We start from the raw sequence: 26,357 nt of genomic DNA, 5'->3' as shown, positions 1-26,357 counted from the left end.
CAAAGCAAAATAACACAACTGTCACAAAACTGAACTGGCCAGATGAAGAAAACCAAAATCTATTTAATTAACACCCTTGAGGCAGTAAAGCATTTGTGAACAGAAGCAAGTTATGAGGCTATGTCTTCCTGGATTCTTACTGCATATACAGGTATATATTAAAATGAAGACTTTAAATATTAATAAATATTTCAACAGGTTCAGATGGAAAACTTAGATTTTACTTATTGCCTTGACTTGCTGCTCCAGTTCAAAATGTTTGCTATCTATCTTACTTGCAACAGAAGTAATGAATTCAAACTAACCTATAGATAGTTGTTGAAAGTCCTGTTACAGCAATAGGTCAGTTCTGTCTAGCAATGGGAAATCCCAGGTCAGCAGATGTTCTACTGATTAAATATATTATACAGATCTACTGGGACCAGTATTATTTAATATATTCATTAACGATTTAGATGAGAATGATGTACACAGCAAGTTTGCTGATGACACTAACTGGAGGTGGCCGACACGCCAAGCGTGCTGCCATCCAGAGGGACCTGGACAGGCTGGAGAGGGCGGGAATAACTTGATGAAATATAACAAGGGAAAGTGTAGAGTCCTGCATCTGGGCAGGAACAACCCCAGGTTCCAGTATAGGCTGGGGACGCCTGTTAGAGAGCAGTGTAGGGAGAGGGACCTGGGGGTCCTGGTGGACGACAGGGTGACCATGAGCCGACACTGTGCCCTTGTGGCCAAGAAGGCCAATGGCATCCTGGGTTGTATTAGAAGGGGGTGGTTAGTAGGTCAGAGAGGTCCTCCTTCCCCTCTACTCTGCCCTGGTGAGACCTCATCTGGAATATCCAGTTCTGGGCCCCTCAGTTTAAAAGGACAGGGACCTGCTGGAGAGAGTCCAGCGCAGGGCAACTAAGATGATTAAGGGAGTGGAGCATCTCCCTTATAGGAAAGACTAACTGGGTCTCTACAGTTTGGAGAAGAGGAGATTGAGGGGTGACCTTATTAGTGTATATAAATATATAAAGGGGGAGTGTCACAAGGATGGAGCCAGGCTCTTCTCAGTGGCAAACAATGAAAGGACAAGGGAATGGTACAAATGGACACAAGAGGTTCCATAAACCTGAGAAGAAACTCAGTGAGGGTGACGGACACGGAACGGCTGCCCAGGGGGTTGTGCCCTTTGGAGACATTCAAACCCCCTGGACACGTTCCTGTGTAACCTTATCTAGGTGTTCCTGCTCCGGCAGGGGGATTGGACTAGATGATCTTTTGAGGTCCCTTCCAATCTCTAACCTACTGTGATACTGTGATACTGTGATACATAGACAAAATCTTAAATAAATTCAGAGAAAAGTGCAACCTCCACTTGAACAACCCAAAAAGGAAACTGAAAGAAACTTGTTTGGTTAAGAGTTTCATGTAGTGACTCAAAACCACCAGGCTTCACATAAACAGCCATTAGATTAACAAAATGTGATTTTCTCTTTGCCCTCACTCTAGTGCTACAGAGCCGGTGCTTTTAAGTTTGTCCAGATCAATGGAAGCGTACAGCTCTAAACCACAAGTATTACTGGAAAAAATTACTACCCCAAGCCTTAATTAAACCTATTTTTTAACACCCCCCCATCTTTACAACGTTATTCTTAGGCATATTCCCCCCTCAAAGAGCAGTCACTATATACTGGCCTGAGGAAGGTATTACAAGACGATGGCATTATGCAAGCGGGAGAAGTGAAACTTGATAGTTGTGTCCATTTTTTTCCAGAGAGAAAAAAAAAAATTCTGCTTTTTTTTTTTTTTTTTTTAATTCTTCTTCTTTCTCTTAACATGTCCTGTCAGGAATTTTGATTCTCTTTTATTTGTATCAACGACTGCCAGATACCAAACCCACTGAACTCAATGAAAACTTTTCCACTGGCTCTAGTGGGAATTGGCTCAAGCTCCTTTGTGAGCTAGACAGTTTGTTCATGAACTAGACAGTTTGTTTTGATGGCTAAATTGCTGACTTAAAGTCCAAGTAATAACAGGAAAATAAAGCAGCTGAGAAACTACAGAACTCTAAACCGGAGGCTGTTAAAAAGATGTAATCTTTATTCTGCAACTTTCAGTTTGGTTATATTTCTAACCTTCTAAATACTTACTGCTCACTGTCTCAGCCTTCACTCTCATGTGATGGAAGTTTGTTTCAAAAAACCCTTAAAAAGAACTCAAACCAGTCATATATGGTGACTGGGGAAAAAGCATGTAAACAACATAACACATGTGGGCCACCAGTCAACAATCCTTTTAGATAGCACCATTACCTTTACATATAGCTATGTGTTAGGTTTCTGAAAGCATTCTGCCCATGGCTTGAAAGTAGAAAACTTAACAGAAATGTCACCTCAAGTTACTGTGATTGAAATCCTATTTTTACAGGAACAGCTCCATTGGGCAGGGGAAGAACAACATTTTTTTCAATTATGGAGTTTTGTTTTGCTTTAATTCTCTTTCTGGTCCTATCAGACTTTGGGACTCTTCCTTGGGACTATCTAAACAAGAGAAACTGGCAGCCTCTTACTTCGGCTAAACACTAGAGCTCTCCTCCCCTTCCTGGTGACTGCTCTTACCATTTAGCTACTATAAGGTGTTATACGTTTCATTCCTAATCATAGTTTGTAAAAACCTAAAATTCAATTTCTGGAGTGTTCTCTTTCTGCAGTGCTATTTGTGACTCAGATCACAGTGGTATGTATTGACACCATAGTGTCTCATAAAATGATGCAGTATAATGAATGCGTTGCCCTAAACAGGCCATTATGTTGGTGATCTTCAAGCTAGGAAACCATCTTAGTCATAGGATGTTCTACACTGAAATCAGGATTAGGGAAAAGTGATCCTGAATTGAGCTATGGGAATACTGCATGAAGTCACATATATACTGGTAACACTGCATGGCTTCTTCCTCCTTGTAGATGGACTGGAACATGGCACTGTTATATCTTTTAAACAAGAAAACTAAACTTTCAACTCGCTGTAAAACTAGAAAGATCTGTTCCAAACTTGCCAAGTGTTTTCAGTTTTTCCTACCAAAATAACAAAAACACTACAATCTTCCACACAAACAATAGTGGATCTCCAATATGGTATGTAATGCTGCCGCAGAACTACAGGATATCTCTTTGCCACCATCCCAAATGGCTCAGATGAAGTGAAGCAAGCAACCACAGATAGGAAAAGCCTCACGCTCACAGGCCCTCTTTCTCATGGGTGACTTCAACCACCCTGACATCTGTGGGAATGACGGTACGGCCCGGCACAAGCAATCCAGGAGGTTCCTCGATTGTGTGGAAGACAACTTCCTTCTGCAAGTAATAGAGGAACTGACAGGGAGAGGTGCCATGCTTGACCTTGTGCTCACCAACAGGGAAGGGCTCATTGGAAATGTGGCACTCCAGGGCAGCCTTGGATGCAGCAACCACGAGATGGTGGAATTTGAGATCCTCAGGACAGTGAGAAGAGCGTGCAGCAAGCTCACTGCCCTGGACTTCAAAAGAGCAGACTTTGGCCTCTTCAGGAGCCTGCTTAGTAAGGTTCCATGGGATATAGCGCTTGAGGGCAGGGGGGTCCAAGACTCTTGGTTGGTCTTCAAGGATCACCTGCTACAAGCTCAGGAGTGTTGCATCCCAACCAGAAGGAAGTGCAGCAGGAGGGCCAGGAGACCTCCTTGGATGGATAAGGAGCTCCTGAGGAAAATTCAAATGAAAAAAGAGTTTTATAGAAAGTGGAAGCAAGGACAGGCGGCCTGGGAAGAGTACAGGGATGTTGTCCGGGAAGCTAGGGACCAGGTTAGGAAAGCTAAGGCCCAGTTAGAATTAAACTTGGCTAGGGATATTAAGGATAACAGGAAGGGATTCTACAGGTACATAGCAAATAAAAAACAGATTAGGGAGAACGTAGGCCCCCTCAGGAAGCTCTCGGGTGAACTAGCTACACAGGATTTGGAGAAGGCTGAGGTTCTGAATGACTTCTTTGCCTCAGTCTTCTCTGGCAAAGGCTCTGACCGCACCACCCAAGTCTTGGAAGGCAGACGCAGGGACTGTGAGAATGAAGACCTTGGGCCCACTGTAGGAGAGGAATTGGTTTGAGACCATCTTAAAAATCTGAACGTGCACAAGTCCATGGGTCCTGATGAAATCCATCCGCGGGTCCTGAAGGAGCTGGCAAATGAAGTTGCTAAGCCACTGGCCATCATATTTGAAAAATCATGGCAGTCAGGTGAAGTTCCCAATGACTGGAAAAAGGGAAATATAACCCCCATTTTCAAGAAGGGGAAAATGGATGACCCAGGGAATTACAGACCAGTCAGTCTCACCTCTGTGCCTGGCAAAATCTTGGAGCAGATTCTCCTGGAAGGCATGCTAAGGCACATGAAAAACAACAAGGTGCTTGGTGACAGCCAGCATGACTTCACTAAGGGGAAATCCTGCCTGACCAATTTGGTGGCCTTCTATGATGGGGCTACAGAACTGATGGACAGGGGCAGAGCAGTTGATGTCATCTACCTGGACTTGTGCAAAGCGTTCGACACTGTCCCACACAACATCCTTGTCTCTAAATTGGAGAGACATCAATTTGATGGATGGACCACTCAGTGGATAAAGAACTGGCTGGATGGCCACACACAAAGAGTTGTGGTCAATGGCTCAATGTCCAGCTGGAGACCAGTAACGAGTGGTGTCCCTCAGGGATCGGTGTTGGGACCGGTCTTGTTTAACATCTTTGTCGCTGACATGGACAGTGGGATTGAGTGCGCCCTCAGCAAGTTTGCCAATGACACCAAGCTGTGTGGTTCGGTTGATACGCTGGAGAGAAGGAATGCCATCCAGAGGGACCTTGACACGCTTGTGAGGTGGGCTGATGCCAACCTCATGAAGTTTAACCATGCCAAGTGCAAGGTCCTACACCTGGGTCGGAGCAATCCCAGGCACAGCTAGAGGTTGGGCAGAGAAGAGATTCAGAGCAGCCCTGCGGAGAAGGACTTGGGGGTGTTGGTCAATGAGAAAATGAACATGAGCCAGCAGTGTGCGCTCGCAGCCCAGAAAACCAACCGTATCCTGGGCTGCATCAAAAGGAGTGTGACCAGCAGGTCGAAGGAGGTGATCCTGCCCCTTTATTCTGCTCTCGTGAGACCTCACTTGGAGTATTGTGTGCAGTTCTGGTGTCCTCAACATAAAAAGGACATGGAACTGTTGGAACAAGTCCAGAGGAGGGCCACGAGGATGATCAGGGGACTGGAGCACCTCCCGTATGAAGACAGGCTGAGAAAGTTGGGGCTGCTCAGCCTGGAGAAGAGAAGGCTGCATGGAGACCTCATAGCAGCCTTCCAGTATCTGAAGGGGGCCTATAGGGATGCTGGGGATGGACTCTTCATTAGCGACTGTAGTGACAGGATAAGGGGTAACAGGTTAAAACTTAAACAGGGGAAGTTTAGATTGGATATAAGGAGGAAATTCTTTCCTGTTAGAGTGGTGAGGCACTGGAATGAGTTGCCCAGGGAGGTTGTGAATGCTCCATCCCTGGCAGTGTTCAAGGCCAGGTTGGACGAGGCCTTGGGTGATATGGTTTAGAGTGAGGTGTCCCTGCCCATGGCAGGGGGGTTGGAACTTGATGATCTTAAGGTCCTTTCCAACCCTAACTATTCTATGATTCTAACTGTAAACCTAGCACTAAAGTGGAGTGTTTGATTCTTCAGTCAAAATAACTCACAGTTTGTATGCACTACTAATTTCACTTCTATGATTTTGAATCCAAGCAATTCCCTTGCATCATGGCATGATGGTTTTTTAAATGATCTCAGTCTTTGACTCATATAATAGCAACTTTTTTTAAAGAGGCAGATGAAGAAGAATGTATTTTCAAAACCCTCAGGAGAACACTCTAATTCTATCTCGGTTAAGGAACAAGGAAAGAGCTTCTAAAAGCCTTGCTACAATCTCTGAAAGACTGTCTACCTCATGTAAGAAGATAACCTTGAAGTTGGACTTTGGTGTTACAATCACTCAGCAATTGTGTTCCCAGCGTCACCAATGCCTGCTGTCAGGTGCATACAGCAATGCTCCCGCATACGTCAGTGCTGCATGGCTCAATGCCAACCTAATGACTTTACAGCACCTGGACATCAGAAGGTCTTGAAGGGCAGCTCTTGCATAGTCAGCTTGAGACACCTGAAAGCTGATCTTTTAAAAACCTTTTGTTTTTCTGCTTTCTAGAAACAAACACATGCACATATGAGAAAAACACTATCTGCCCCTACAGCCAAGCTTCTTTTCATGTTACTCAGGATGGGCACCAGCATAAAAAAGAAACGCAAAAGCTGAATCAAAACACAGAGTCAGGAGATTCTAAACTGCGGGAAACATGCCACTGCTAGCATATCAGCTGTTTTCAAAGGAGTATTTGGCTTCAGTGTTACTTAGCTGGGAGCTGACAGTGGTTCAATATATGGTGCCAATACCATACCAGTCCCTGTCACCACAGCCACAGGTGATACTTAACAAAGAAGCCTGCACAAACTCCTGCATCAGAAAGGAACTCCTGATCTGAGGATCACAGGGTGAATTCCCACTCCTGCAAGATTTCTCCCCACCATCTATGACAATCACAGCATTCCCTCACCAGTCTCAGAAAGACAGAAATAGAAGTTGTTCTGGAGAGATGCTTGTAACCTATGCTACTAGCGACTGAGTGACAACCAGGGAGGGCCAATCCTTCCTCAAGTTGCTACTTAACTCTAAGTGTCTACGGAGCACAAGGGAAATAAGATTTTTAAGTGAAAGTGAGAAATGGCTATACTTCTTCTGAGTTTAGCAAGCAAGCCAATAAATTCCAGATTGACAACTGTGTAATAAAGTGTAAAGTCTGGGTGAAAAAATGCAGCTGAAGTTACAATAAGCCCATGTCTTGCCTGCCATTGTGCAGACCACACAGGAATGAGATTACAAATGCTTGTGATTTAAAAGAGCCCTGTTAAGAAGGGTTCGCTCTCTCAGCTGAGGGGAATGAGGGTGTTTTGGCTTTTGAGGTGACTCAAGCAAGTGTCATCATCTCATAAGTACATAATTTTCTCATACTGATTGAGGGGAGTTGAAGAACACAGACTTTCCCCCACTCTACCAAGCACACTCCACTTTAGTGCAAGAGAGAAGAGCAGTGAGGAAGTCACTTAAATAGAAACACATACATTTTTAATATTTTTAAGTCTCTTATGTACCATGTTCATAAAAGAAAAGCAGTTTTAAGAATTTCTTGCTGCTTTCCTTTGCTTATCCCTATGATCATAATGGCTGCTCCTTCCTCTGCTGCTTTCAGCGCATCTGTACTTTAGATCTATGTAAGCAGTCAGAATGGATAATACCATTTTTTTTTCCTTCTCCAATCTATAGACTGATACATGGAGAGATATAATCAGAAAAGAAATCAACTTCTCATACATAAGCTGCATAAAAGACCCCAGTCTAGAGTTTCAAGCTCGCTCAGTTTCTACGCCTACTACACCTACCTCTAAGATAGTTGGGCTAAGCAAGATGAATGGACCTTTCATTCAGATACCGGTAAGACACTGCTTTTCATATAAATAGTGATATTTGAAATAATATAATGTGCTCTACTACCAAAACCAAACCAAAACAACCCACACCACCAAAACATTTTGCTGACATAGCCCTCAAATATGTTCAGTGTTCTTGCAAGAATCATCCATGTACCATCACCAACTAAGCAATAAACCAGACTGTCATCACTTGCATTTACCAAGAAGCCAACCTCTTTAACATCTACTGTGGAACAACAGACTTTTATTAAGTATTATAGCAGGGAAACCTGACAGAATGTGAGCTCATGGGAAGCGTTAAAACATGCTGTTGATCTGTTAGGTCACTCTGCTCAACAGCTCAGACTTTATCTAGGGACTCCCTTCTCCACCCATACAAGAAAGAAGCTCTTTTCATTTCAAAATACTTTTTCATTGCAAGTTCATAGCATATAGCTCTGTGACACCAAGAATGAAAGCTTACCTAATCCACTCCAAACAAATACTGTAATATATAACATTCTTAGTTTTATATTGCTTGCGACACTAGGCAACCAGGAGAAGTGTAAATGGATTTTTAGAAGATGATTCTAACTGTATGACTTCCAAGTCAAAGCAAATGAAAATTCTGGACTACTTTTACATGAATTCATTATCATTTAATGTCAAAAGCAATTACTCACCTACGTATAAGACAAAATCTAAATGGGCTGAACAGAACAGAGGGCGGTCCACATACAGAGGTCAGCAGAATGAAATACCTAAACATAGTTGAGAGAAAGAAAAAAGATCCTTATTACAAGACAAAAAAACATCCCAGAAAACAGATTTCACACTTTCAGTGCAGTCATTTGCTGTAAAACTCCCCCAAACATGTGAAAACCTAAGTGAGAAGAGTTTTATAAATGCTAGCATTAGTTTACATGGAAAGGGTCTGAAATAGAGAGCAATGTTATACTGATTTTCTAAAAGAAAAGAAAAAAAACTAGAGGAAATCTCTCAACTATCTTTAAAAAGGTTGGAGATGCTTAAATAAAAAACAAACCAACAAGCAAAAAAAACCCAAGCAATAGCAGCCTTCCAAACAATCTGACACATTTTCTTGCTAGAAAACTAATCTGTAACTAGGACCTATGGGCGAAGCATTTGCATGAACTCAAGGAAGTTCACACACTATCACTCAGTGTCTGTTAATATAGGAGACTGCCATATGTAAGTCTGACCACAACTATATTTTTCACAAAGACTAACGAAAACAGAACGTCTCAGGTAATTAATCCCACCTCCCCACACACTAGAAAAGTCAACACTGGAAACTGGTAACGCTGGCGTCAGCAATCATTACGTACAGTCATACCCGTGCAACTTCTATACAAAGTACCTGCTGTTCTAGGTGAACAAATTAAATTACAACCTTTACATGAGGAAGTAAAAATAAACACATTAGTGTCAATTCCAAACTGTTTCCTGGGCAGCTAAAAACAAGATTCAAATCATCACAATCAAGAGATGACAGCTCCGCTTAATCACTGTAATATAAACCATGGTAATAAATTATTGCCAAGCACTGCCGTATTACGAAACCCAGGAGTGGCTCCCAACCAAGTAGTAAACTATATGACAACCACAAAGAGCCACTGTAGCAGAGGGCTGAGCACATTACAACAGTCATATCCCACGTCACCTCACAAGAAAAGGAGCTACAAGAATCACCTCTCTGTCTTTAGGCAACTGCTCTAAAACCCCTGCCAACGCCAACAGCAGAACATGGGGCTAGAGCCCTTCAGACAGGTAATGAAAGAGTGTGCTACCCAGAACATGCTCTGCCCACTGCGATGGAGACCTTGTTTGGGACCTGTGTGTTTGTCCCTAGGGTGTCCCAGGCTGGAGATCCTCTCACTTATACAGGTATAAGTATGTGAGAGCAGCAGGGCAGCGAGGTGGATGAGAAGACCTGGTGGACCGTGGAAGACTGTGCCATGTCTTCCTCCCTCTGCCTGCCTGGGCAAGCAGATGCCCTTTTGAGCCCAAGAAAAGTGTCTGCAGATCTCCCTTGCTTCTTCCCCTAATCCAGTGACAGAAGCCTGGCAGAAGGCAAAGGAGAACGAAGAGAAAACTCATCCTACTCACTGTATCTGTCGATATCCCCTTTCTAATCTCATCCATGGAAATTAAAACTCACCTGGTGCTCAACACTGATTAGGCTAGAGATAAGACCCTATGATCAGAGACCACCTTGTGACAGCCCAAGGAAACAAAATACTAGGACAAAAAGCATCTCCCTCTTTGCTCCTTACTGCTTCACAAGCAGTTGCTGAAGTCTCTGAACACTGCGAGGTAGTCTTCACATTCACTGGTAGCTGCCACCCCATGCCTCTCCAGAGTCCTTACAAATAAACCAGCTACCCCTTCAGGAAACTATATGCCATTTTCCCCACTTCAATAAATAGAAGCAAAACAGGTTTTTAAAGCAGCCCCCAAGAGCCCTCATTTCACCATTGGGTGCAATTAACTCTGCTGAAGAGCAGATGAAAACCAAAGCATACACTTAATTTCAACACAGTTTACTGAAAGGAGGTATCACATTTTTAGAACAGGATCCACTCACGACTGAAGACCGAGCTGCTGCAAGTTCAGCCATAAGCATTAAGCGCATTTGGAAATTCCCTGGCAATGCTGTTAAAGGAACAGACATTTCCTGTAATTTTCAGAAACATTTTATATCTCCCCTCCTCCTTTTTAGCCTTGGTGGTAAGAAGGGGGAGAAAGGGAATACCATATTACCATTAAGTGAAATATGAATGAGCCACCCAAGTTTAAAGTGGAAACTTCAGCTCTTTGTGCTTAGGAGAAAGTTTTTTAAAAAGCCTTTTTTCATTATGAGGCCAGGATTTTTCTGCTGACTTTAGGAAAAGAAATATACATCCTTTCAATTACAGTGAATTACAAAAGGATATAAACTTGCCTTTTTACATACTCCTGGCAAATAAGAAGTCCTCCAGGCCTTATTTAAATACCTTTTGCTCTTTTCCAGAATTGGAAATGGAAACCTTTTTTTCTCCTCTCTTGCTCAGGGCCTTCCCTATACTGCAGCTAAACAAACCTAACCAGTTGGGTCACATGGAGCTAGAGAGTTGTGGTGCACCAAGCAAGCTAGAAGCCTTGTGAGAAACTGAACAGGCAAGTGTGACAGCATCCTTGTAAGGACCTCAGTACCTACCTCTCATTTCCTAAAAGTTTAATCCTGTCCTTTCCATAAAGTCTGCTCTTGAATGGATCAGCTGGTATAAAAACTACAAGATTTATAGTAAGTAATAAAATTATTTTATTTATTTATATAATCCAAGTCTGCAGAGAACCAACCCACAGTACGTAATGGAAGAATAACCAAACCAAATTTTAACTGTAAGGCACCTACCTATCCTTACAAAACACGAGGGCTGTTTGGGTCCTGTATACTAAATGAAGATTCATCATTCATAACTGTATTTTAGCTTTCAATTCAAAGACTCAAAGTGCAAAAAAAGGGAAAACCTTAAATAGTTGAACTACTCCATAAATCCTCAAGCTGATGAAATTCCAGCATATCCTTACACTTTGTAGAACAAGACTGCTTCATGGCAGCCCCTTTCATAACACCAAGGTTTGCAACTACTACACAATCAGCACATCCCCAATTGACTGTGTTCTGTAGCTCTGCAGAACAGTATGAAAGTTGACTTTTGTATTTTACATGGTCATCTTTTTGCTGAGAAACAAATTAAAAGGAAGAGTACTCTGAAGAGTAGCACTAAATAAACGTCAAGCACAGCTGTTTTAATAGTGAGGGCTACTACTTTAGGAGACTTCAGATAATGGCTAGCCTTTAAGTTTAAGGCTTTGTGCCTACTGAGAGACTTTCAGAGGGAGACATTCAAATAATGTGGGCCGTCAAATAAGGAGCTAAAATTTATAAAGAAGAAAAAAAAGAAAAAAACCAAACTAACTCTGATCTGCTTTGTGGTCACTGTAGGATGAAAACAGAAGGTGGATCTGAAGCCTTCATACAAGAAGCAGGACAGATTAAAGGCAGAGGATAATGACGGTAATTTTATTAGGGAAATAAATCAGAATAGCTTCTGGGCAAGGCAGGGGTGAATTTCTTGCAACACACTTTTTAATGACTCCCCTCCTAAATTAAATTGAATGACTAAAGATCACACTGACTCAATCTCCTTTAAGAACAGAGACTTGTAAACTTGCTTCCACAGTATGGTACGCTGGGAGTTAAAATGTTCTGGTGTTTCACCCATTTGAGGAAATGACACCAGTTCTCCCGGAAGGCAACAGGCACATTCAACCCCTTCACATCAGGGCATGAGAAAGTTTGGAAGGAATTTCTTTTTTTTTTTTTTTTTTTAACTGTCAACATTAATACTTTGTTTCTTCCTGCTTGTGTCTGAAAATACAGTGCTGCACTGCACCGCATGCATGTCCTGTCAGCTGCACACAGAAACATCTAGAAGCTTACAGAGAAAATACCTAACAAGTGATAATTAAATCTGTTGCCAAACTCATTTAAAAAGCCCTCTGCATGCTCCAAACAAAATTAATATTGTGAGCAGTGTATGCTACACACTGAGAAAAGCACACAGAAGCATCTTCAGAAGGGATGGTGGGCCCAACAGAACATCAACATTGCATGTTTGTAAGCCCAGTCCTACTCAGTAAAGCAGTTCAGTTTAACTGGGTTTCTTCTTAAAAGACATTTATATGTCACGGAAACAGAATAAATGGTAGAAAAAGAGCAAATCCACAAACAAGGTACAACCCAGCTGTCTCAAGGTGGGAGTAGGGAAGGAAACGTAGAGGTATATGGTGTTCAGCAATGTCTCCCAATTAACATGATGCAACGACTGAAGTTGTTCTGAGGTGTCCTCAGAAATTTGACAGTTGCAGTAATCCTGTTAAGAGTTCTCCCATTCTGGGCTGTGCAGAAGGGGTTTGGTTTATGACACGGAGTGACTGCTGAACTGCAGGGGAATAAATTAACAGATCCAAACATCTGGGATCCAAATCTCTCACCATGATGAGATGATGAGTCTCAAGACTCCTGATAGCTCACACACTGGGAACAGAACATAATTTCATACCTAATTTGTACCCACAAAGGTAATCCCGATGGCCTGCTTATTGCAACTGCTTTCAAACTTTAGTTTAAGTGACAGGAATATCAACAGGGCTTCCATTCAGGAACATAAGCAGAAGTCATGGTATCTCACTCAGTTACACTCCAGGTAACCTGCCATGCTACATCTTTCCCAAAGGATGCCAAGTATTTCTTTGAATTTGAATCATATTATACAAGACCTGCAGTGGTGCTAAAGACACACTTCTACCATGGTAACTACACAGCTGAAAAGAGAAGCCTTATATATCTTTATAATAGAAGGAGAGAGCAAAGGGTGACTTAATATTTCCCAGCTGTGCCTCTTACATCACTATAAACATTACCATTTAAGTAGAGGAAGAAGAGTGACATAAACACAAAAAACACTAATCCCACTTCAGAACAGCTGACAAAATGTGACCACCGTTACATCTAGTTTGCAAGAATTAAAGGGACTGGGATTTTTTGAATTCTGAATGCCAAACCAAAGGAGTGAACTGTTGTGATTCCCCTTAGTCGAAGTCCAGGCTACACAACAAATACTTTGTAGCAATCGCAGCAGCTTCTAACAGGATTTTGAGTAGCAAAAATAAACAAAATGTAACCCCTTAAATTACATCTGTATTATCCTGTTTGAAGCCTTCTTACATGTATGCACAGCTCTGCACAAATGGACAAACAAGATTTCTCCAAAATTTATAGATGTGCTCTGTTTTACAAAGTCCCTTTAAAAGCAACCAGAAGGCATTGACGGTTGTCAAAGTAATCCCAAACTAGGAGAGTTCAATGTACTTCTGCAATAAGTAATATATCAACAGAATGAATCAACTTCAGCGCATATGGAGCCAACTAAAATACTTGGAAAGAAGCATATCATCAGCAAACTGCAAGATCCTTGTGTTTCTTAAGTGTTCAGCAATGGAAGAAGTACCAGTTATTTGTCTATGATCATGGATAGATATGTAATAAACAATAGTTATAGTAATAAACAATAATTCTCAATTTTATAATAATTTATTGATTATGCATAAATTCTTGTTGACACCATGGCAAGCGTTCTTATCATTTTCAGTCAGGCTTCCAGTCTGCATATGAGCAGCCCATAGGAACAAGTTAGGTTTTGGTACACAATCCTGAGGTTTTTTACCTCCAGGAAGCTGATCCTGAAGGATAAAGGTATATGATGGGTGGTCCTTAATCACTTCCTTTATGTGAAAATTGAGGTCAGAGTGGAAAAAGAGCCAAGGAAGGAAGTCTGCAGCACCCCTCTCTCTCTCTCACACACACACACACACACCTTCCTGAACAACTCCTTTGACAGTTTAGAGGGTTAACTTGTAGTTTAAATGAAGTAGTCAGAGGCTGCGATGGAAATAAACAGCTTGCACAAGCAACACACTGCGCTATTAAGTTTTTAGAAGTGACTTAAAAATTAGGTCAGTCTAATTTGTGGCTGATACTTTGTTCTTTCACTACTATGAACTCACAATGATGTCAGTCTCATGTTCAAACATGCCACATTTAGCAGCGTACAGGCTTCCTGAGAGACTCTCTCAGCCTTCCTTTGTGCAAAAGGCTTCTGCCAGATTCTTAGCTCATACTTCACTGACTCAGGCATGCCACTCCAGATTCAAGGGAGTTACACTGGCTTCCTGTCAAATACTGCAAAGTTTGGGGTATTTTTTTTTTCCATTTTTTTTTTAATAAGCTTTACTGACTGTAAGTTTAAAAACATGAGCCATATTCAGGTTACCATCTTGGGATTCACCTTCGCTAGACAAAATCCAGAAGAGAACTGTCCATTAAAAGATGTGGGAAACAGGTGGTTTTAAGAAATTCAACCTGCCTTTCAATACCTAAAGGGGGCTTATAAGAAAGATGGAGAGGGACTTCTTACAAGAGTAAGGGGGAATGGCTTTCAACTAATGGAGGGGAGATTTCAATTAGACATTAGGAAGAAATCTTCACTATGAGGGTGGTGAGGCACTGGCACAGGTTGCCCAGAGAAGCTGTGGCTGCCCCATACCTGGCAGTGTTTAAGGCCAGGTTGGACAGGGCTTGGAGGAACCTGCTCTAGTGGAAGGTGTCCCTGCCCACGGCATGGAGTTGGAACTGGATGAGCCTTAAGGTCACTTCCAACCCAAACCATTACATATTTCCACATCCTTACCTGATCTAAAGAAACCCTAGATATCCCTGTATTCTACCCAAGTTCAGCTACCTTGAGGATGTAAATCATCCCACTTGATTAGGACAGAAATGCTTCTTATGCAGCCACCCCAGAAAAACAAAGCACACTCATGTACAGAAGCTGATTTCTCTGCATAAGTTTTGATGTTTAAGGAAGATACCATCTCTGACACAAAACTTGCTGCAGAGTTACTGACGTTAACGAAGACTACAGTTTGTGAAGCACAAGAATAAGTCTGCCTAGCTAAAAAACTTCACATGAGCCTTGGACCCAGCAGTAAGCTTATACAAGCATCTTCAACTAGACCCAAGCAAAGCAGCTATATGAACCACCACTGCTGCTTGTTTTGGCTGAATGGCAAAATTAAACTGAAAAAGATAAAGGAGGCATTTTAAAAACAGTTTCAGAAGCCTTCCAGTTCTCACCTGTCAGCAGGAGACCCACTCTGAGTTGCCATCCTACCTCTCCACCACAGTTTTCCCCCCACATCCCCTCATATAGGCCCAATCTCATATAGGCTGATGAACTTGAGGGCAAAAAACCAATCTCAGGTAGGAGTAGAGGAAAGCCATCTAAAAATACACCAGTAAGTAAAAAAAAGAAAGTCACTGCTTGAAAATGACCATCTACAAATGTGTTCTTAGCAACCCTAATTCTCACCATTTGACCTGTCACTAAATACTTAACATTATGTGCATCTTAACTGCAGTTAATCTTTGTTTCCCAGTGCAGCAGCCACCGCAGAAACCACCTCACACTCAGCTTGAGCAGAAGCAAAAGAGGAAAAAAGGATGACCATTTATATGCTGCTAAAGCATTTCTCTTGGGGCTGCACTATGAGAAGTACAACAGCAGTCCAGACTCTCCCACTCTCATGTTCATGATGCTGTGTTTCCCAGCTGGTAGATATCTTTGTTGTTTATTTGTTTGGTTGGTTGGTTGAAACTATCAAGTCAGTATGTTTAAACCTATACTACACATCCATGAACAATGCTACTGCATGAATTCTTAACATGGTTAGGAAAGCATCCCACTTTGTCAGGGAAGGACACATTATCTCATGGTCACTTCCAGCACCACATTAAATTCCAGCTAGTTTATAAAAGAAAACATACAGATGTGGTTCACAAGAACTGCATATCAAACAGAGCTCCATTCTAATAATATAGTGTCCCAAGGACAGAGGAAAGGCCAGTCTTGCAGGGAGAGGTGACATCTTTTATGAGACCGGTTAGTATAGAGTGATAAGAAGAGGGAGGGCATGAACTCCAGAATGCACAAGCCCTTCCTCACACACGGACCTGAAACAGAATCAAGCCATGACACAGAAACAAAAGCCAAGGCTTCCAAAACATCTCCACATCCAGCCTGTCCCTCTTCCCAAACAGGAAAAGAAGTAGTCCAAAGCACATCCCGAAGTATGTCATAAATTACCCAATGAATCATATTCCTCATGGAGACTGTCTGGCTGAAGAAGCCACACCACTGAAAATACATGATAAAAGAGAGAAAGAAACCTACAAGTTACCTTTAAAGAAAGAATGCTTTCCCCTCCCCAAATTCTTGGAGTTAATATCAGGATAAGAAAATCTGGAGTCATCATAGAGTTACTAGATTTGTAGTATATTTTTCCCCATAAACAAACTTCTCTGGATTTTCACGTTTCTTAACTCAAACTTGACCTAGATTTAGCTTTATATTCTCTGCTTTTGTTTCAGGTTTTAAGTGGGATTTGTGTTCAGGAAACTTTGCCTGTCTTTCCTACACTAATCAGTTTAAACAGAAAAGAAAAAAAACAACAATCCCTCTCCTTATAAATCTTTCGTATAGCCTGTACGAAAAAAGTTTGTATTTTCTGAGAGGAAAAAAACCCCAAGCACAAACAAGAAAAAAAACTCAACACCAACAAAACACACAAAAATAGCATACAAAAAAAAATCGTTTCCTCAGAAGTATTTTTCAAGTTACAACATAAAAATGTACTGCATTACTCAAAATCATAAAACTAATAGAACTAGAAGTTTCACTCTGCAATGGGATGAGGAGGCAATCTTGTAGTTCTTTCAAAGTAAACCCCATTTTCTTTTCCTTCAGTTCCAACTTGACTTAATGGTATTGGTGATGAAGACAGCAAGTGAGATTAGATGCATTTGCCTTTACAAAGTTATGACAGTGACAGATGTAGCTGATGTGTTTGTTACCCGGGTTTTTTTGTTGGGGTTTTGGCTTGGCTTTATTTTATATTAAAGGAGTGTTGTAATAGTGTTTAAAGAAGTGTTAGCTAGCTAGTTTGCCACCTAGAGTGGTGTATGCAGTTCTCCATGGTATCTCCTGAGTGGTATGAAAAGATTGACCCTGACAGTTTGAACAACAGAGTATGTCATGGCAAAGCACACACCTGAGAGCAGCCAGTCTCTACGAATGAATGCAAAAACCATTTCAGCTGTGCAGACTTAGGCAAGAAGTCTTTTCCAGAAAAGACTTCATCCCTGACTGCAATTGCCCTCTCTGATAGGAACATAGCACGGGTCAAAACGTGCAGGAAAAGAGTTGAACATAAGCAGAGAAGCGGAGGTCACCAGGAAAGAGGGGAAGGAGAAGCACTCCTCCCACCCCCTTCAGGCTTCTTCCTCTGCAGCCTCACCACCAGTTCAAGCTGGAGCAGTAAACGCCTAGGGCATGTGCTTCTGAAATCAAATAATCTATAACCCGGGAGACAGGTAAAATCAAGCACAAATCCAAATAACTTTTAGAATATCTAAACTTTAATTTAGCTTAGATTGCTTTGGAACAGGCAAATTAATAATTAAAAAAACCCCTATGACTCAGATCTAGAAGAAAATGTATCTAGTCTACCTGTAGCTACAATGCCTATCCAGGACAAACGTTCTTCCTAATCTTGCTCTCACCATCAGTTTAAAATGTAGTTTTGCCAAGGTTCAGCTTTCTGGCACTCTAATGAAACCATAACCACATAAGATCTTCCTGAGAACCAGCTTTATTTTTGGCAGGGAGACCACCTGGCATCAAAGGTATGCCTGCAGCCATATGCCTCAATTTTAGCCAAAAAGCAAGAAGCTGCAGGGATTTTATTTATTTGTTTATTTTTAATGTGTTTGGCAGAGAAATTCTCCTGATATTACATGTGTGCTTCAGTGCAAGGACAGAGAGTGTGCAGAGGAGATGCTTAAATCTAAGACTCAAAAGCTAGCTCTGAACCAAACCACCAACTTGGTGCCCAAAGTAGCCTTGATAGAACTGAGAGTTTATTTAAAGGTGCCTGTAAGAAAGATGGGGAGATACTTTCTAGCATGGCCTGTTGCAATAGGATGAGGGGTGATGGTTTTAAACTAAACGAGAGGTGATTCAGGCTGGACATGAAGAAAATTCTTTACAATGAGGGTGGTAAAACACTGGCACAGGTTGCCCAGAGAGGGTGCATGTACCATCCCTGGAGACATTCAAGGCGAGACTGGATGTGGTTCTAGGCAACCTGGCCTAGTTGAAGATGTCCTTGCTCATAGCAGGGACATGAGCATTGAAGGTCCCTTCCAACCCAAACTATTCTATGATTTGTGCAAGCTCATGCACATGGCATCACTACAGAGCTTTCCATACTAGGCTAAATACTTTCTCCATGGCATTCCACAGTGTAGGGCAAGATGGACTAGGCTGAGCACCTCAAGCTGCACTGTCCCCTTCACTGCCACATCTAGAATGATTTGTTCTGCAATGGCTGCTGTGTGCCATTACAATACCAAACAACAGAGAATGCAATGAGCTCTTAAGCTTGCATTATCACTTCTGCTTGGACACACAGACAGCATAAGTAATGGAAAATAATCATACCACCAGCACATAGAAGTTGCTGCAGACAGCAAGGGTGGCCTGCATACAAACTGAGTGAGAAGCATGCTGGATTAACTGAAGGAGAGTAAAAAATACATTAGTCCCCACAAAAGATGAATCTGGCCACCAGGTATTAATCCCCAAAACCCACAATTGTTCCCAGTTTATATGGCTTTGCCTTTAAACATTGCATGCACTGCTTGGATCAGAAAGGGGGACTTGTCCACAAAAAATTCCTGCTCTCCTGGTACAGACAGTGCCTGCTGCCTGTCTCTAAAGACCCAAAGCCCTGCGGCACAGTTTGAAGTGCACCACTGCCCTTTACATTGGACTGCCACTGTTTTTTGGTGTGTTTAAGGTACAACTGAAGTTAATAACTTCTTTCAGCACAAGTCTGTAGAATCAAGAATGAGAAAGCATCAGCGTGATGACTGCTCACACAGTCTCAGCACAGCATCCTTGTTCTTATGCAGTAGGATAGGGATGCTCCTTACATAGGCACCTTCCTCAGGGCAGTACTCGCTCATTCAAGGAGCAATTATTTAACCACAATGTCGTCTCCTTCACAGTCCCAAAAAGGTAAGAGCTTGGCTATGAGTCCTTGGCCCAAATATCCTCTTACCCATGCTGAGCTGCTTGCCAGGTCATCATTGTTTGTACTTCAGAAGTCTGCAGCAGACAGACCATGCCAAATCCGAAGAACTCTGTCATTAAATGAAAATCCTTAAGCCTAACAGTAGGAAGTGCTCTCCACGCTTTGCTAATTTTGTCAAACTGTACTGTACAGACAATTACAATTAATAAAAGTACTCTTAGGAAGCTTATTGACAATTCTGGAGCCACTGGCTTCTCTGCTTCAGGTAGACTCAAATGAGGAAAACAGCAGGAAGTAAAAATTTCTCTTGTACGCTTCAGTCCCTTAAAAACACAAAAAAAGACTTCCCCAAGGCAGCAAATTAAGTGGTACAGATGTACCCAGGAATATCAGCTTCCATTTCTGCCTACCCAAGGGAAATACCTTTACTACCAGCACCTAAGCTTTTAACCACAGAAAAACACAATCCTTTTCTGCATTACTTTCTTAAAGGCTTTTCAGGTGTTTCATCTGAAAGAATGAGATAAAGCTCACCAGCTCCAAGAATATCTGCCAAAATACTTGTGTTGTCAGCACTCAATACAGAGATGTGGAATAAAGTGGCCCAATCCTTCACTGCATTGTGCACCTACTCCTGTTTGTAACTCCCCTGACTTAAAGCAGTGGTTCCCAGATAGGCCACTGAATGACTATTCAGTCATAAGTAAGTATCTTTTAGCACATGCCTATTTTGACAAAACCACAGTCATATCCAAAATTCTTTTGGTGAACAACATTCATCAAGTAAAATATTTACTGAATTGGAATTCATGTTTCTTTTTAGGGGTAAATGATGACAGAGGACAAGACTAATAATCTAAATACGGGTACCTTCATTTAGTATTTTTAAGGCATGATCAAATCCTCCTGGGTTCTTTCACAGACTATCTAACCATCCAGCAGAGCTAAAGGCAATTCCCATGGTGCTCCACCCAGCCCTTGCTCTTTCAGACATTTAAATGCATTCAGGTTTATTCTCAAGAAAGCTTTTCTGAAGAACAAGTTTCATGTCTGAACCCAGCAATTAAGATTACCAATAGTTTCAGACACACACAAACTTGCAAAATCCATTTGATGCCAGAAGCAGGTATGGTGTGTTGCACCCATCATGGCAGAAGCGTTCAGTACTTTACAGAGAGAGCAGCCAATGTGCAAAGAGCCTGGAGGTAACACTGCCATCAAGTTTAGAGAGACAGGAATCATCTGATTGTCTCATAACAATTACAAAAACCTTAAACAGTTATGAAGGAGAACAACAACTCTGGGCCATGTATTATGCTTCACAGGTTTCAATTAAACCATAAAGAACAAGAAATTAAGACTCCTGAAAGGCCTAGTAATTTTGTTACTGCATTTATATTATTAATATGATCAATTCCATTTTGATTTTAATTTTTTAATCCAGAGGTGAGTTACTTAATCCATTATAAAACTATAAACAGAGCTGAATTGTTTGAGGTTGACAGCTACATTAAAAGATAAAAGAATTAGTGACATCGTATACTAATAGTTTAGTGAAAATCCAGCATTACATATTAGCACCCGAAAAGCTGCCAATTTGTTGTAGCTTTGATACTCAAAAAAAAAAACCCAAACTCATCCTAAAAACAAATCTCAATTTAACACACATATATGCACTACTTCACTAAGTTCACAGAGAACGCAGTAACAACAGTGTGACGTCAAAGGGATGTGTCTTGCTGGAGCAGAGACAAGTTTACATGGACTGTGTTTTGCGAACTGTCAGGAACCACCACGTGTAAACCCATCACTTTGACACGTCATCTTACCTTACCATTGCCCTCTCAAAATTTAGCTCTGTTAAAACCTCCACAGCAAACCTAATCATGTATTAAGGAAACTACCGCTGCTTGTAAGATGGTCTCAAGAGTACAAGTAGAAAGACAGGAATTAACACCAGAAGTTACAGGAGAAAGGTGTCTTTGTTTATTTAAGACTTACTTTGAAGATGTCATCTTGTGCATGACAACTTTTGACAGTCACCAACAAAAACAAATCCTTGCCATTAACGGAAGTAACTTTAAAGACAAGCAACCTGAGATCACTACACTTTCTTCTAGATTTTAACCACCACCCACTGGAATAAAAACAGTTATAGAAAGAAACTATGATTAACTGATGGCCAATCTAGAAAAACACATCACTAGCTAATGGCTTCACCTATAAATCAAGTCACTGCATGTTTAAATAACTTCTAATACCCTCATGAAGGAACTCAAAAACCTGCTACCACCAAGATGCCCCCCTTTTTGCATTTCCTTTTCCCATCACCTTACTTTATTTCATGATGGATTTTTCCCTAGACTTCTGTATCAAAGCTAGGGTTGTATCAATTTAAACAGCATAAATGGATTAAAACCACTCTCCTACGCACACAATCTCTTCTTGCTAGTAGCACAGGAGCATTCCTTTCGGCCTTGACTATGCCACTCACACCTACAAGGAATGCTGCAGTAAACGTAGTTTTCCAGACCTGTTCCTTTGACCAGATGCATCTTTATTTTCTTCTTAAGTCATAGGAGATGAGATTCTCACCTATTTCATACTCCTTCTGAACACTGTCTCAAAACTACTACTTTGTCACAATGTCTACAAGGACTTCTGTACCAGTACCAAGCCTATTCTGTTGACCAGAATTGCCTAGGTGAAAACTGCTCCTCTCTGCCTCTGGGACCACCAAGCACAGCAGAGTCCCTGGTCTGTGACTGGCCTCCTGGGTTCTGTAATAAATATCTGTATTACTGCATGGAAGGGATACTCTAAAAAAAGCGTGCATTAAGTAAAAATAAGCTGCGACTTTGGTTTTAGATGCCAAAGCAAACAAGATTAGTACTCCATAAAGAAAATAACCAAGCTATTTACCACTTTGGAGTTCTACCAAGTATTTGATATAACCAAGCTAAAGCTGAGGATTTTAGTATATTTTCATTACAACTTGGTTTTGAGTAACTAGGTCTCAAGACAGCACTGTTTTTAGAAGAAAAAAAAAAGATGCAATCTCCAATACCTTTTCTCTACTTCTGGAGTAACAACTGTTGATCATTCCATTTCACAACAGTGACCTTAACAAAAAAATACTGAAGAAACAAGTATTTTGATAACAAATTCACTGTGCTTAGTGTTTCATAACAAATTTTGTGCTTGCAGAGATGCCACGTCACTCCGGACAGATTGTATTTCAAAATGGAAACCTATCAGGAAGGGATTTAGAGAATCATGCTTCCCAAATGAAGGGAAGACAGCTGATGGAAAAGTGGAGAACACGTTCTACTAACTCTCCAGCCTTCCTTACTCTTTTAGTTGGTAAAATTGCACTGGCATTACTTTTGAAGTCAACTGAAGCACGATGGATATAAGGAACCGTAAGTTGCCATGAAGACTGATACAGAAAGTCTTTTCCCAGGGGAAAATAAAAACACACCAAACAAGCCCCAAAAGAGTCTGCATGGGGTTGTTGGAAGGAAGAAAGGAACAACAGAAAGGAGGAAGAAATCACTACAAATTGGCACCTTTAATACAGGAAAACATCAGAGCTCTTGCAATTCTTACAAACTAAACAAACAATCATACAGTTACTGTGGAAAAGGGGGAAAAGCCAGGTCAATTCTGTTTAGAGATGGAAGGGAATACTATGTCAAAATCAAGAGGAATTTAATTTGATGAAGGAGAATCTACATTTCAATTTAGCCTTTGAACCACAGCAGGACATGCCAAGGGACATTTTTCATTCCATGTTTGTTATTTACCTGGCAATAAAAATCTAAGCTTTTCCCCTGCTCTTCACTTAGAGTGATCTTAGTACTATGTCAGAAAGCCAGTTTTACTGTTTGCATTAGCTCACTGGTAACTGATGGTGGCCACAATACAACAGAGCTCACCACACTCATGGAAGGAATCCTACCAAAACTAGTACCACACTGTTACACTTCAGAAACAGTCATTAAGACACCGGTGGTCCAAAAGATCCTCAATTCAAGAAGAGAGAGGAAATGAAAAGCTGCATGTTTAGCTCCCAGCTGAGTCTGAAAGTTGTGGAAGGTATACATACCACTTCACAAGGAAAGGGAACAGGAAGCCAGGGAAGAAAAGAGTCATTATGTTCAAATGGTAACATTTTCGTGGGGTTGCAAAGGCCAAATGAGCATATCCCAGAAAAATGTGAATCCAAGCCTGGGTAAAGAAACAGAAAGCAGAATAACTGACAGCAGATCAGGATTAAAAAAACCAAGAACTTCAGAAGAGCAGAGTTACCAGGTTGGAGAACGTATCAAAATAAAGAGAAAAATCCTAAGAGCTGGTGCACAAAATGAAAGAGTGCAATTAAATTTGATACCAGCCACTAGATAATAATAGCTGAGAAAGCAAAAACAGAGTGCTTTGGAAAAGCCTCTCCCACACAGGATGCTGTCAAAAGACAAGCTCAAGATGAACGAAGATGATCTACTGACAGGACTGACATAGCAAAAGAAGAGACGAAAAAGCTTTCAGTAACTAACAGTAAGCCATCGTGTCCTCAAGATTTATGAGGAAACTGAAGAATGTAAGGGCTGAGCACAAAGCAGAAATATGTAATGCTCATTAAAGCAAGCTACTCCAGCACAGGTGGGAAGTGTTTGTGAAATATGCTATAGGTGACAGGAAAAAAGACAAAGAAAGAAAAATAAATAAAAATCAGTGAACTTCAGTACCAGAAGAACTTTCTTAACATTAGCCACACAGAACTTCTTGCAGACCTGATGCTAAGCAAAACATGGAGCATAAGATAAGAAATCAGGACACAGAACCACTCTTCTCCATCAGACCCAAACTCACCATTAAATGTAAATGCCCATGTGTCTTGGAGCATGTCAGATTAATAGTTTAAAGGAAGTTTAATGTAGACTCACTAGAAAGGTCATTTTGTAGTCTATAACAAAAAATTCCAAGGAACATAAATTTCATAATAAACCTATTTACAAGTATATGCACACATCCATTCCCCACCACTGAGAAGACAACTAAAAAACCTCAGAGGAGTAGTAGAGGAGTTAAAAAAGATAAACTGATGCCCGATAGAAACAATATTGGATTAAGTCACTGGAAATTAGCCACTTTTTAGGTTAATTCTTTAGCTTTGCACCTGGCTGAATGAGAGCTGTGTTGACAGACAAGCTACTTCAGTTGCTGTGCAAGCCAGCAAAACTCAGGTCTGCATGGAAAAAAAAGTCTCTTCTCTGGATGACAAAAGCCCTCAGCTGACAAAGTCTCACCAGTAACATGGCTAGCACTAACATGCTGTGGGGACAGCAGTTCCGTCAGTAGGATGCTCTGGATTCCCACCTGCCCTACAAATGATCTTCTGCAACACCATCTCTTCCAGTGTGGGTGCCACTGCATTTCATCAGTGCAGAGAGCCATACAGTGACAGGAGCTCAGCAGAGCTCCAGCTGAACCAGCAGAACTCTTTTACCCTAGGCAGGACCCCAAGAATATGATCCTTCCATCAGTATACTATTACTCACAGTAAATGTAAAGAACATTTAAAAAACCCAAATGATTTTGAGATCAAAAATATGCAAAAAATACAGTCTTCTAATTAAAAAGAAGTCAGAAACACTGCCTAAAGAGGAATGAGAGTACTAAACTGAGTTATAGCTTTAATCGACACCTCCGCCGAAGAAGTGGGCAGAGATGACAAGCAATTAAAAAGTGAGCAAGAGTTCTGTACGACAACTCTGAAGACACTGGTACCATCTAAATTAATACAAGGACAAGGGGGAAGGCAGAAAAAAGATTTTTATATCATACTTATTTGGTAAAATGAAAAGAAATTATTCCAAGTTTTAAGAAGAAAGGGATGAGGTTTTCATTTCAATTTCCTTGAAAGACCAATTAATGATCGCAACTATAAATCACAACTATATTCAAACCAGATATACTATAAGCTACAGATTGGACAAAAGTTTTCTACCTACTTGAGATAGCTATAACTACTAAAACCACATACTAAGTGTTCTGTGAAGACCATGGATCCAGATCTTCCCAATTCATTATACCTAGATGTAGCTTAATCTGCAAGGTTGTTTTGTTTCGCTAGCTAATTAATTGCTTTTCTTACCATATAAAACATAAATAAATCACTTTGAATGAAAGCTTTATAAGATAATAATCTGCTCTGGACAGAGTATGCATGTATACAACATATGGGCATGTTCACATAGGTATAGATACACAGTTTGTGTGTGGATGTATTCATAGGAAAACAAGCACACGTGTATGTCCTACTCTGAAAAAGAAAAAAAGAATCCTGACAGAACTCAAGTTCTGAGCTTGTCAGGTGGCAGACAAATAAAAGTTTCCAATGGAGCACAAAGCAAAGCTCTTGGAGCTCCTGGAAGTCAAGCCAAGTCACCTCAAATGCAGAGTGCCAAACAAACAGCAATCAGTATTTTATCTTGGATTGACATTTCCAGCTTTAGCTTCTAGCATGTAGATCCATGTAACAAACATACCTCTTGCTGCCTCTGCAGAAGACAAGCTTGGAAAAGAATTCTTCAGTTTCAATTACTTTCAGGTTGCCATGGACTGCAATGGGCTTACCTGCACTGCAGGACATGGGTAACTTCAACACAAGCCTTGGCTTGTTGGGCAAGCACAGGAAACCCCCAAACAAGAGCAAAAGGAAGTTCTCTGGAAAAAGAGGAAATTCTTTTGCTGCAGCACGCCTGGCTACTAAACCACAAAACCCATTCCTACCCCCTCAACAGCCAGTCACAGGAACAGGGGGCAGAGCCCATCATGCCTCTGGCTGCTCCAAGAACTGCTGTTTCAGAGCCTCACACACATACACACATTAAACCAATAGGGCAGACTGAGGGGCTACACTCCGTGGCAGCTTAAAACACGCTAACTCATGGCTACCAGAGAGCAACCATGCCCCTTATGCCATCTCGTATGTTAATTCAGT

General features: G+C 41.2%; 1 protein-coding gene across 11 annotated transcripts in view; it reads right to left on the bottom strand.

Annotated features, from left to right (window-relative positions):
- Positions 1-26,357, bottom strand: part of DUSP16 (dual specificity phosphatase 16) — a 69,856-nt gene that overhangs the window by 31,970 nt on the left and 11,529 nt on the right. For 3 of the 11 annotated variants that reach the window (XM_061358591.1, XM_061358598.1, XM_061358531.1), the window contains exon 2: positions 8,251-8,328. The exons of 2 other annotated variants lie outside the window; for them this stretch is intronic. The gene's annotated coding sequence lies outside the window, so the exon portion shown is untranslated. Of the gene's footprint in view, positions 1-8,250; positions 8,329-22,418; positions 22,474-23,459; positions 23,582-26,357 lie in introns of all 11 variants that reach the window. 6 more of the 11 variants (XM_061358543.1, XM_061358521.1, XM_061358580.1 and 3 more) reach the window with 4 other exon arrangements.

The sequence above is a fragment of the Neopsephotus bourkii genome, unplaced genomic scaffold (assembly GCF_033783945.1).
Source record: "Neopsephotus bourkii isolate Nb327-2 ecotype Australia unplaced genomic scaffold, CSIRO-AGI_Nbou_v1 NB_107, whole genome shotgun sequence".
Taxonomy (NCBI): Eukaryota; Metazoa; Chordata; class Aves; order Psittaciformes; family Psittacidae; genus Neopsephotus; species Neopsephotus bourkii.
The sequence above is the reverse complement of the archived record's forward strand: the minus strand, read 5'-3'. Positions and strand labels throughout refer to the sequence as shown.